This window comes from Schistocerca cancellata, chromosome 4 (assembly GCF_023864275.1).
Source record: "Schistocerca cancellata isolate TAMUIC-IGC-003103 chromosome 4, iqSchCanc2.1, whole genome shotgun sequence".
In the NCBI taxonomy this organism is placed as follows: Eukaryota; Metazoa; Arthropoda; class Insecta; order Orthoptera; family Acrididae; genus Schistocerca; species Schistocerca cancellata.
In genome coordinates this window covers 439,821,122-439,834,568 of record NC_064629.1, presented here as the reverse complement: position 1 = coordinate 439,834,568, position 13,447 = coordinate 439,821,122, and the positions used below count along the sequence as shown (strand labels likewise).

At 43.7% G+C, this 13,447-nt stretch overlaps 1 protein-coding gene across 3 annotated transcripts in view; it reads left to right on the top strand.

Annotated features, from left to right (window-relative positions):
• The window catches only part of LOC126184856 (pancreatic triacylglycerol lipase-like), a 452,695-nt gene that overhangs the window by 60,605 nt on the left and 378,643 nt on the right, over positions 1 to 13,447 (top strand). The window contains exon 1 of one of the 3 annotated variants that reach the window (XM_049927466.1): positions 9,646 to 9,919. The exons of the other annotated variants lie outside the window; for them this stretch is intronic. The gene's annotated coding sequence lies outside the window, so the exon portion shown is untranslated. Of the gene's footprint in view, positions 1 to 9,645; positions 9,920 to 13,447 lie in introns of those variants that run through there. 3 annotated transcript variants of the gene reach the window in all.

The window sequence follows — 13,447 nt, the reverse complement described above, 5'->3', positions numbered from 1 at the left end:
AACAACCCCCCCCCCCCTTATGGCAGGATTAGAGTTTGGCGCAGACCCCACGAAGCCATCGGCCCAAGTTTTCAACAAGGCACTGTGCAAGCTGCTGGTGGCTCTACAGTGGTCTGGGCTGTGTTTACATGGTGTGGACTGGGTCATCTGGTCCAACTGAACAGATCATTGACAGATCATTGACTGGATATGGTTATGTTCGGCTACTTAGAGACCATTTGCAGCCATTCGTGGGATTCATGTTCCGAAACAACGATGGCTTTTTTATGAATGACAGTGCACCCTGCCATCGGGCCATAATTGTTGCGATTCATTTGAAGAACATTTTGGACGATTCAGGCGAATGATTTGACCTCCCAGATCGCCCGACATGAATCCCATCGATCATTTTCGGAACATAATCGAGAGGTGAGTTCGTGCACAAAATCCTGCACCGGCAACACCTTCGCACTTATGGACGGCACTAGAGGCATCATGGCTCGATAATTCTGCAGAGGACTTCCAACGGCTTGTCGAGTCCACGCCATTTCGAGTTGCTGCACTACGCCGAGCAAAAGGAGGTCCGACACGATATTAGGAGGCATCCCATATCTCGTCACCTCAGTGTAGACAAGAGTGCAAGCGGTAGCTTTGTTCGTGAAACATTATGGTCTGAAACAGAAAGAGGGAGGAGGTTAATAATACAAGTATTAACTGCAATACGCTTGCAGATTTAAAATACAGAGGTAAATATGCGTAAGCGGAGATAAAAATTGAAATAATGTATCAGTTTAGTTAGCGTGATTATCAATGAAGACAGTTAGCCAGTCTGAAACTCATTGCAGTCGCCTCCAATCTTCAAAAATTACACCCGCTTGTTCGAAAGCTAAAAAAGACGAATCGGATAAAACGTCTCTTCGGCAACGCTTTCATCAGACACGAAACTCATCTTCTTATTGTACGATGATGGAAACGGAAATTCATGGCATACTTTCCAGGGAACGACGGAAAACCTAAATTTGAGTATGTGGACGGGGATTTCAATCTCGCTCTTCCCGAACGCGTGTATTATTTCCGTACAGTCCTGGCATAAATGGGTTCAAAAATGGTTCAAATGGCTCTGAGCACTATGGGACTTAACATCTATGGTCATCAGTCCCCTAGAACTTAGAACTACTTAAACCTAACTAACCTAAGGACAGCACACAACACCCAGCTAAATGGGTTCCTGACGCCCACCAGCCTATTCGGCGCAGACCTGAGTCACAGTAGACTGTCGACGGCTCTGTGGGAGCGACATGACGTCCGTTCGTTGCACTCTTGTGGTCGTCCTGCGGGTCGGTTTTGGAATTTGAGAACGCTGTCTTTGCGATATTGAAAACCCACCCTAGACGCAACTGAGCTATCGAATCAGAGTTCTTGTGTGATCTGCAATACTCTATAACCTAGGTGACTTGCACCGTTTATCACGCCACGTTCGAAGTCCGTTAACTCGCGACGTGCTGCCATGTTCACTGCACCTTTAAAATCTTCAAAAATTACACCCAGCTTGTTCCGAATGCACCGCGCAGACGTCGTGGCTAATCAGGCGCCATACGCCGCCTACACGGCACATCTTCAAATTGGACAACCAGTCCCGTGACTTTTGGCCACGTAGTTTACAGCAAACATTTATTTCGAATGGAAAAACACACAGTAAAAGGCTTCTACGATTCACAGATAGGTGACAGGCATGGCATTCTCCACACAGGTTAAACTGACATGGCAGCAAGGCATTTTACCATGAAAAGAAGCATCTCGTCGTCAAAGGACCTGAGCGCATAGCATGTAAAATAACGCTAAGAATGTCAAAACAATGTATAACCGGTACATTTTGTCTCTAAAGTGCTACCATTACGGAATGAGGTTTTAGTTGGGCCTTAGAGAGGGTAACTATACTTCTTAGTATTTGTATTGTCCGCCAGCACCACTCTAAGAGGTAAACAAATACAGCATTCCCCATTTATCATTGTTTACACTAGTCTTTCTTGTTCCCCGTCAGCATTTGTCTGCTGATTATCGTAGTCCACCCGCAGGCTGGAACGGCAGCCGTTCACCTTGCTCTACTCCACGCCAGCTTTCCCAAGAGCGGCACGGCCTAAATATCTGTTAGATAACCTAGACGTGTAAATATGCAACGATTCATCACAGGGTATAAGAAAATGAAACGGCAGTGTCCTAGCGTAAGTAATGATCCTGTCATTCTCCTAGATTATTCGAAAGACTACAGAAAACACAATGAGGGTATGTGGACTTGAACTCTTTTTCTCCAAATACGTGTGCAGTGGCTTACAACTGGAACATACCCACTAGTACAAGAATGGTTGTAGCAAGAAATGGAAACACAGTTCCTGATCTAAGAATGACAATAATTTATTTCAAGAGATTCACTTATGTTTTCTCTTCCTAAACATTATTTTTTTCGTTACACGTTCGATATTATAATATACGTCACGTAGATCACAGTGAATAGGTCAAATATCACACTAAGGACATGAAAGATAATACATAGTTGAGAAGGTTTGTAGCCTACCCAGATATTATTCAATATGTACATTGAGCAAGCAGTTAAGGAAACTAAAGAAAAATTTGGAGGAGGAACTTAAGTTCATGAAGAATAGGGAAACCTTTGAGGATTGACAATGACACTGATTCTGTCAGTGACAGCAATAGCTTCAGAAGTGCAGCTGAACGGAATTGATACTATCTTGGAAAGACGTTATAACCTGAACACCAGGGTCAGGGTCACTGTGCGGTTCGGCCCCCAGGCCCCCAGTCGACACCCCCCCTCCCCCCCCCTCCCCCCCCCCCTCCCGCTCCCCGGTAACGTCTCACACCAGACGAGTGTAACCTCACTGTTTGCGTGTTAGAGTAATTATGGTGTACACGTACGTGGGGACAGTGTTTCCGCAACAATCGCCGACGTAATACAACTGAAGTGGAATAAGGGGAATCAGCCCGCATTCGCCGGTGTAGATGGAAAACCGCCTTAAAAACCATCCACGGGCTGGCCGGCATACCGGACCTCGACACTAATCCGCCGAGCGGATTCGTGCCGGGAACCGGAACGCCTTCCCGCTCGGGAAGCAGCGCATTAGACACTAGATTTTCTCTAAAATTAGCCGATGCTTACGGAATTAGATCAGGCTATGAGACACTAAAATCAGTAGAAGAGTTTCGCTATTTGGCAGCAAAATAAGTGATGAAGGCCGAAGTAAAAGAGATATAGAAAGCAGACTAGCAGTAGCGAGAAAATAATTTACGACAAAGAGAAATCTTTTAACATCGGATATAAATTTAAGTGTCAGGAAACCGTTTCTGAAGGTATTTGTCTAGAACGTAGCCTTTTATGGAAGTGAAACGTGGACAATAAACTATTCAGACAAGAAGGGAATAGAGCGTTTTGAAGTGTTATGCTACAGAAAATTAGAATGAGATAGTAACCGAATTGAAGAAAAAAGGAAGTTACGGCACAAACTAACTAAAAGAAGGTATCGGTTGACAGGACGCATCATGAAGCGTCAAAGAATCCTCAGTTTGGTAATGGAGGGAAGTGTTGGGAGGGCGAGGGGAAATTGTACAGGGAGACCAATGTTTGAATACAGTAAGTAGGATCACGTACATGCAGGCTGCAGTAGTTATGCAGAGAGGAAGAGGCTTGTACAAGGCAGACTAGCGTGGAGATCTGCATCAAACCAGTCTTCGGTCAGAAGTTCACACAACATGAGACGCTCACAATATGCTATGTAACGGCAATTATTTACAATTGCAGTTCATAGCTTATTACGATCATTATTCTCGGAGCGGCTGTGTTTCGGATACGTTCAAGATGCGTCTAAAAAGTTTGCTGAATTGTACAATGAACATATTAAAACCAATGATATTCGTCTTGTACGTAATCTTCGTTATTCAAAATAGACTGGTGATAACATTTATAAAACTTATAGGCGCTGAAAGCATCAAACCGCAATGACATGTGACGTCAGCAAAGGGTGACAGACATTTTGTTGTGTCCCTATCCTTACACCTCTCGTGGATGTTCGGGTTCCGAAAAACATGCGAAACATTGAGTGCTTGAATTGTCTCAAACCTGCACCTCCCATCTGTCGACACAAGAAATCTTTTAAATGCTGAGTAGACGGCAGACTTTTGCAATGTATGACCGGTTCAAAATCGGTAAGATACATTCACAGGAGCGCCTTCTCATGTTACCATCTCCGGGTACTTGTGAATTCCGATAATTATTAATTTATTCTCCCTCGTACCGCAAATAAAAGCACAACAGGACAACACAGTATGGAAATCAATAGTTTTTGTAATTAGTTGGTATTATTTCGTCATACGCTAATACTGGAAGGGAGAATCGTTTCGCTTTGCATTCTGGTTTGCCATTGGACGGAGTATCTTTTGCGGAAATCTTCCACTTGGCCTTTCCGTCAGTATTATTTTCAGAAGACAATTTTCATCACGTATTTTGCCGTGAGAGTTTGGTGATCTGTCTCTTTCGATTTGAAAAACAAGTTTACTCTTACCAGTCACAATTTGTTTTATTTCCGTTACGTGTTCCAAAGATTTAACCCTTTGAACGGAACATCGGTCTGAGATACCGCCATAGTTGACATTAACAATGCTAACGGCGCTGCATTGTTCGTGAGGGTGGGGAGAAGCCCAGTAATCTTCAGTCGGGTCCCGAACCGCAGCTGGCCAACAACGTATTGTCGGCGCATGCATTGTTTTCAAGTAAGTAGAATTTTTGTTACGTATTGTCGGTCTGTGAGACCGTGTTCCGAAAAAATGCATTCCCCTCCCGGTCTGACAGACCGGGTGTTCCTAAAAGTGTCAAATTTTTGCCGGTCTCCCAGACCGGTGTTCCTAAAGTATCACGCATTTGTCGGTCTGTATGACCGATGTTCCACTCTTTGAACTCTTCTGTTTTCTGTGTAGCAACATTTCATCTATTTGATTGAAATTTTTGCCACCACACGATGCTTAATACTTTTGTGTTCATAGAAGAACGAGAAAAAAGTGTAACAACTCGTATTTAACGTTTTAATTTTTCCTCTTTCCGTTTTTCACACACATTCTCCAATTTACCGCGCAAACTTATTACAGCGATAGAATTATCCCCATTAAATTTCGTTAAAACTCATTTTTCCCTTTTTCCTTGCAGGTTTACAATGGAAGGTCCGAAATATGTTTCAAATCGGTCGAAAAGAATTGTAGCCCTTGCACGCTCTCAAAATTACCTTGAAGAATCAGACTCGGAAGTGGATTCAGATGAATCATGCATTCCAGATGAGGACCTTACTATCCAAGATCTTCGCAATGAAACAGATAATGACGATGACTCTCCCAATGATGATGATCGCGATGATGAAACTATTCGAGAAATATTTGAAGTCGAAAATACCGCAGTTCGCGAAGAAACTGGAGAGCAACCACAGTCTGACATAACTTCTGGTGGAAGCAGACTAATCACTCCACAGAAGCCTGCTGATGTTGCTAGCTCATCTACGCGTTCTGATGACACTCTAGATGAGAGTCGTCTTCCAGTTTCTTACTACGGAAGAAACAAGTGTTTCACATGGTCATCAACTCCTGTTCGCTCTAAGACGCGAACAGCAGCATCCAATATAATAAAGGTACGGCTATCAAAGATACAAGGGCCTGCTCTTACCGTGGGGAAAAACCCACTCCCAGGTGAAGTGTGGCGCCTTTTGTTTACTGACGACATGATTGAGACGATTGTAAAGCATACTAATGAAAAGTTGGCCAAAATTCGTTCTGTTATTGAACTAAAAGAAAGTGTAGCTTACAGAGACACTACTGTGCAGGAAGTGAACGCTGTGATTGGAGTCACAGTTCTTTGCAGCATATTCAAATCTGCGAGGGAGCCTATGACCTCGCTGTTTTCCACTTCGGTCTTGGGGAGGCCAATTTTTCGATCAATAATAACAGAAAAGCGATTAGGAATATTGCTTAGGGCATTTAGATTCGATGACTCGAGCACGAGGGAACAGAGGGAAAAATATGACCCAGCTGCTGCCATTACAGACATATTTAATAAGTTTATTTGGAACTGCCAACAAATTTATAGCCCTGGAGCGCATTTGACAGTTGATGAAACTTTGGTGCCTTTCAGAGGGAGGGTTAAATTTCGTATATATATGCCGAATAAACCGGCTAAATATGGCATTAAGGTCATGGGTCTGGCAGATGCACACAATGCATATATTTACAATGCCTACATCTACTCCGGCAAAGGCTGTGATGGAGCCACACTTTCTACAGCAGAAAAGAAAAAGAGCATTCCCACGCAGTCTGTAATCCGCCTATCTAAAGGGCTGTATGGCACAAACAGAAATATTAGTTGCGACAATTGGTTTTGTTCTGTGGAACTTGCCCAGGAGCTACTAGCTCACAATTTGACATTAGTTGGGACACTAAAAAGAAACAGACCCCAGATACCAGCAGAATTTCAAGCAAGAAGCGATCGTGAAATTGGGTCCAGCCTTTATGGCTTTACGAAAGAAATGACTCTGCTTTCTTATGTCCCAAAAAGGAATAAGGCAGTCCTACTTCTTTCGTCAATGCATCATTCCAATTACACTGACGTTTCAAATGATAAACCTGAAATCATATCTTTTTATAACGCCACAAAAAGTGGAATAGACACGCTAGATATGAAGTGCAGTGTTTATTCTACTAATCGCAAAACAAGAAGGTGGCCGTTGGCTATTTTTTACCACATGGTGGCCATGGCTGGATCAAACGCAAGTATACTTTATGGACTTTTTGGAGAGAAGAAAACCGTATCACGTTTTGATTTCCTGAAAAGAGTTTCTCTATATTTGGTCTACGATTTCGTAAAATCCCGACTGGCAATCTCCAATCTGCCTCAAGAGCTACAAAGTATTATTTCATCTTTAGAAGAAGAGGCAGCAAAAGAAAAGCAAATCGTTAGCCAACGGAATAAATTTGTTGTTCGAGTTGATGAGTGTCCGACGGACACACTTGGTAAAAGAAAAACCTGTCGATTTTGTCCATATCAAAAAAAGAGGAAAACTGCCTACAAGTGTATTTCTTGCGAAGAACCAACGTGCTTGGAGTGTTCACGAAAAGTGTGCAAGACTTGTGCAATTAAAAATAAAAGTTAAATTTTTTCTTTGCATTACATTTTAGTATTCATTTTCTTTGTGTTGTAACTATAATAATGTAAAAAAAAGTATTTCTAAAGGAGTAATGTGTAAACAACAAAACACTGCAAATTAAAGTTTTTCCTAGTAATAAACTTGAATTTACTGGTATTTTAACAAATATTATGGTTCAAAAACCTATTATTATGTTTAATTACACCTTAAAGAGAGAGAGAAGCAACGTAGAAGTGCGGAAAAGTCATAAAAATAGAGAAAAATACACTTTAAATGTCCTAGCGGTCTAGCAGACCGATGTTCCATCTTACCGCCGAGTAAACGATGTTCCGGTTAGAGGGTTAAACTTCCTTCGTCAATTGGATTTATGTGAATTAATACGACATTTATGTGGTTTGTTACGACTTTGGAATAACTTATAAATAACTCGCGGCACCGTCCAGTAGTAGAAGACGAAAATAAAACACTGTTCTTAGTAAACCATCTGTTGATGGTGGGCTTCCTACGGATATGCAGGCAATCCGTTTTTCATTGTAACCGCCTTGCTCATATCTCATCTATGAAATGATCCCTTGAATTCAATTTGGTCGCCTGAACCTATTACCACATCTCAGAAAAGTCTCCAGCGTGACTATATTTACGCGGAATGTACTTCTGGCGTCATGGTGTAGGGCACCATGGAGTCTTGCGTGCGATTTTGGCTTCCACGAATTGCGAGTACTCTCAGCAATTACATGTGCATCTCTGATATTGTAGAACCTGAAATTTTGTCTTTTTTCAATTATTCCCGGTGCTGTATTCCGATAGATCAAATCCTCTACGGAAAATCATTATTTAGGTTGCTCGCGATTTTCCAAATAATTGACTCCAAGCGGAAGATATTTACACCTCGCTTAGCAACGGCGATGATAACATTAAAGAAATTTGGGCTATACAGAAGGTACGATTGGCGATACCTCTTTGTATATCATCCGCGGCAGGAATAAAAAAAAAAGGGGGGGGGGGAGTGATAATTCAAGTGAAAGAGATGCATCCTCTACCACAAAATGTGGGCCGTATGATGACTTACGGATTGCAGATGGTGATATTAATAGTTCTTTCAGAAAGGTCGCCAGCCACATATTTGTCCATTCCGAGCTTGTGTGCAGCCTCTGGGACTATGAACACTGCTATTCGGTTCATCCGCACAGCAGATACCCCTTGGACCTTTGACATGTTGCCCACTGCACAAGTCTGGAATTTCGTAGAGAGCAGAGTAGCTTGTGAGGCTCATCTTGGAATGAGTATCGCTGAATTTGGGGCTCTCATATAAACTGTTTGAATGCTACTTTCCTGGGATACATTAAAAACCTGTTTGTTTCGATGTCATGACATGCTGACATTCTTAAAGCAGCGCGTGTCACTTGGGAGTGGAATAGGAATGTTGATGACTTACGGAGTACAGATGAAGTTATGTAATATTTGATGAATACTCTGTATACTGACTTTAGGACATATATTTATTTTTTTTTAAAAAAGAAGTAAAGTTAGGGTTTAACGTCACTTTAGCGATGACGACACTGAAATCGGAACACAAGCATGGATTGGGGGATGAACGGGGAATGACATCGGCGGTGTCGGTTTGAAAGCCGCCGTTCCTCTGTTTGCCTTAATCTATTTACGGAAAATACTAGAAACTTAAATTTGGACGGCCGTCCGAGAATCTGAATCGCTGTCCTTTCGAATGCAAGTCCATTACTGTTACCGTTATACCACCACTTGCGGTGTAGAATACAAATCACTATGGTGACTCCTTAAGGAGTTGTAGCTTTAACAGACATCGGCATGCGACTGCTTTAGTCCCATCCTATTGTAACAGTTCTGGCTCTGGGAGACATAATATTCAATTCCAAGCTTCTCAACGTAGTTGAGATAGAATGTGTTAGCTGATATATGATGTAAGAAGTGGAGTGAGGTGCAGACAACAGATGATACAACACGTACCAATTCCATGTGAATGAAATTGCTCCAACTAATGGGATAATATGACTGGCTGCAACAACAGGAAAAGTAGGGATTGCCTTTGGACAAGCGCACCAATCCTCTAACTTTCATTTATTAATATTTTTTAAAAATATAATTCAGATTTAACTGATAGTGATACCAGCTATCCTCGCAATAGTAAGCTGTCATACACTCCATTCAGATTTCATTTTTAAAGCCATTTTAATAACATTATAAATACGATATGCAGACGCAGCGCTTCGTGCGTTATCACTCCCACCAAAATTGCGCACCGAGCCAAGTGATTCGGGCTGCTGAGTTCAGTTTAGCTTCACGGGCCGCGCGGTATAGTTCGCAGTCTAGAGGCCGCACGATAAAATCTGAGTTGTGCGATGTTTATAAAATTATCTTAAGAAATCAGCAGCGCAGAGAGGAACAAAGTTTAGAATATGTTATTTAATCCGTGACTGCAGTTTCTACTATGTATATAACTTACCAGGACTATAAGTGTTACATCTGAAATACTTTACGTCTGACTTTGTAGGTGTACGTTTTGTTATACCTCTTGTTAGTAGTTTGACTCTCTGTTGTGTGTGTCATTAGTAAAAAGCCATAGTCATCCCAGTCAACTCTGAATCTTCATTCAGTAGCTTAGTGAGCCGTAGCCGAGTTACTAGTAAACACCACAGCTTCGCCTCAAAGACAACGGATCTGCGACCTGAGTGCTACTTTTGCGTAAGCGCAAGAACATCGTTAGAAGACGCCAGGTAAGTGGACAATTACAGAATTGCAGTGTTCCGCTTCCATGCGGCAGAGTAAAATGAGGCCCTTCACACGTCTAGCATTCCAGTGCAAATGGGGACAGGGACGCCGACTGACATCACATTCAGTTGCGAAATTTTTAAGGCGTTCTGTTAGGATCGTATCGCTGTAATATATACCTATATTCCCATAAAACCTTTTCCTCTGGTTGTACCTCATTGTGAGGAAGACGTATTTATAACTGCACGGAGGAAGTTTTGGGAAGAAGTGATACCCAGTCGCTCTTGTGACGATACTCATAGTACTGAAGCCTAATTTAGCAGTGTGTATAACACTATGATTGTCATCTTCACTTTCAGGCAATAGACGTGACGCTTGTTTCGTCACCGTAGATCAACCTTACTCATGTCATCCCTTTTTGGGTCTTCCAAGACTTCCTTTTCATTTGGTACATATTTGATAGGGTGTAGTGGTAATGGACACGCTCATATTCTTTCTACATGTTCTCGTCATTTATTCATCTATTATACTGTTCACTGGTTCTACTTTTAACTCTTTACTATCATCTTAATTTTTAAATTTTATCTAATCCATCCTTTCGAAGCTGTTAGGAGTCTCATTTTAGACGCTTAACTCTTATTTCCCTGTTGAAATTTAATTCTAGTATCTTTCCTCACCTTATTTTCTAAAGTTCTGTTTACAAGTGCCACACACATGTTCAATTTTAGAATTTTTTTATTCTTTTCTTGATGGTGATTTCCAAGACAGTTCAAACTTTTCTTTCTTGTTATCTTGTCAACAACGCAAGTTTTTGCTCTTGTCTGTTTTGCGTGTATGAAATGTATCTAGATGTTTGGGTCATTGCGCTGGCGGTAATTGAGAGTCTCACCGTTCATTTTTACGAAATTACTGGACCTTGTGACACGTATGCAGCTAAATTAATAACGATCCTTATTTATTTCTTAAATGTGTGTGTTTGACGGATTCCATCTAGATTCATTTCCTCCTCAAGCACACCAACCCCAAGAACTAGTTACACATTGTCTACAAAGTGAAGCTCCTACCAATACTCGTCACCCGGTGATTAGCGTTTGGTAGCTCGAAAGCCAGCTAATGGCACGATGTAAGATTAATTATATCACGTCTGGTTGCCATTCCTTCCTAACGCATACACTGTTCACATAGTCTCAGTGTTCTGCGTTCTACGACTCTCAGGTGTGGCTCATCGCACCATCTCATCTACATTTTCCCGCACTATCGGCCGTGCGCAGTTCCTGCCTGGGAGCACGGGCGAGAACATTGTGCGGCATTCCGGTTACGCGCGCGAGGAAATACTGTATAACTGGACGCGCGCCGACCCCGAGCGCGCCAGGGAAAGTGGGCCAGTGTGCCTGTTTGGAAAGGGATTTGCCATATGACTGCACAGCGGCTGCTGCGCCGCACCGTAGAGGACATCCGGAAACGCACAGACTGCATGCGCCCGTGACACTGTGCGCTGCGTGCCACAAGGCGTTTCCTGTCATTATTGGGTGCTTCTCTTGTTACTGCGTGCCCAAATGGAGTCAAGGAAACTCCAATTAATATGTCTTCGTACTCGTCCTGAACTCCATTACATTACACCTACAGTCCATGCGCAAGATATTCGATTAATATACACTCCTGGAAATTGAAATAAGAACACCGTGAATTCATTGTCCCAGGAAGGGGAAACTTTATTGACACATTCCTGGGGTCAGATACATCACATGATCACACTGACAGAACCACAGGCACATAGACACAGGCAACAGAGCATGCACAATGTCGGCACTAGTACAGTGTATATCCACCTTTCGCAGCAATGCAGGCTGCTATTCTCCCATGGAGACGATCGTAGAGATGCTGGATGTAGTCCTGTGGAACGGCTTGCCATGCCATTTCCACCTGGCGCCTCAGTTGGACCAGCGTTCGTGCTGGACGTGCAGACCGCGTGAGACGATGCTTCATCCAGTCCCAAACATGCTCAATGGGGGACAGATCCGGAGATCTTGCTGGCCAGGGTAGTTGACTTACACCTTCTAGAGCACGTTGGGTGGCACGGGATACATGCGGACGTGCATTGTCCTGTTGGAACAGCAAGTTCCCTTGCCGGTCTAGGAATGGTAGAACGATGGGTTCGGTGATGGTTTGGATGTACCGTGCACTATTCAGTGTCCCCTCGACGATCACCAGTGGTGTACGGCCAGTGTAGGAGATCGCTCCCCACACCATGATGCCGGGTGTTGGCCCTGTGTGCCTCAGTCGTATGCAGTCCTGATTGTGGCGCTCACCTGCACGGCGCCAAACACGCATACGACCATCATTGGCACCAAGGCAGAAGCGACTCTCATCGCTGAAGACGACACGTCTCCATTCGTCCCTCCATTCACGCCTGTCGCGACACCACTGGAGGCGGGCTGCACGATGTTGGGGCGTGAGCGGAAGATGGCCTAACGGTGTGCGGGACCGTAGCCCAGCTTCATGGAGACGGTTGCGAATGGTCCTCGCCGATACCCCAGGAGCAACAGTGTCCCTAATTTGCTGGGAAGTGGCGGTGCGTCCCCTACGGCACTGCGTAGGATCCTACGGTCTTGGCGTGCATCCGTGCGTCGCTGCGGTCCGGTCCCAGGTCGACGGGCACGTGCACCTTCCGCCGACCACTGGCGACAACATCGATGTACTGTGGAGACCTCACGCCCCACGTGTTGAGCAATTCGGCGGTACGTCCACCCGGCCTCCCGCATGCCCACTATACGCCCTCGCTCAAAGTCCGTCAACTGCACATACGGTTCACGTCCACGCTGTCGCGGCATGCTACCAGTGTTAAAGACTGCGATGGAGCTCCGTATGCCACGGCAAACTGGCTGACACTGACGGCGGCGGTGCACAAATGCTGCGCAGCTAGCGCCATTCGACGGCCAACACCACGGTTCCTGGTGTGTCTGCTGTGCCGTGCGTGTGATCATTGCTTGTACAGTCCTCTCGCAGTGTCCGGAGCAAGTATGGTGGGTCTGACACACCGGTGTCAATGTGTTCTTTTTTCCATTTCCAGCAGTGTAGTAGCGGGATAACGAGTCTGCTTGCTTTTGCTCATACACGACATGTTGCAAACAATAGTTGCAGGTGAAGAGGTACATACCGTCTTCCTAGATTTCCGATGACGTTCCACACAGTTCCTCATAAGACAACTGACAAAATACGGAGAATCGTCACAAATATGTGACTGGATCGAGGAATATTTGACTAATATAGCCTAGTACGGTATACTGCACGGCCAATGTTGCACACAAAAGAAAACATCGGGTGCGACCCCAAAGAAGCGTATTAGGACTTCTTATGTTCTCAATATACGTAAATGCTATTTCAGACAGAATCAGCAGCACTATCAAGCTGTTCTGACAATACTGTTGTATACAGGAAAGTATCATAAGGCATTATGTTAAGATTACTAAAAGATGTCCACTTTGGTGTAATGAATAGCAGCTCCATACATGTGGATAAATGTCAGATAATAA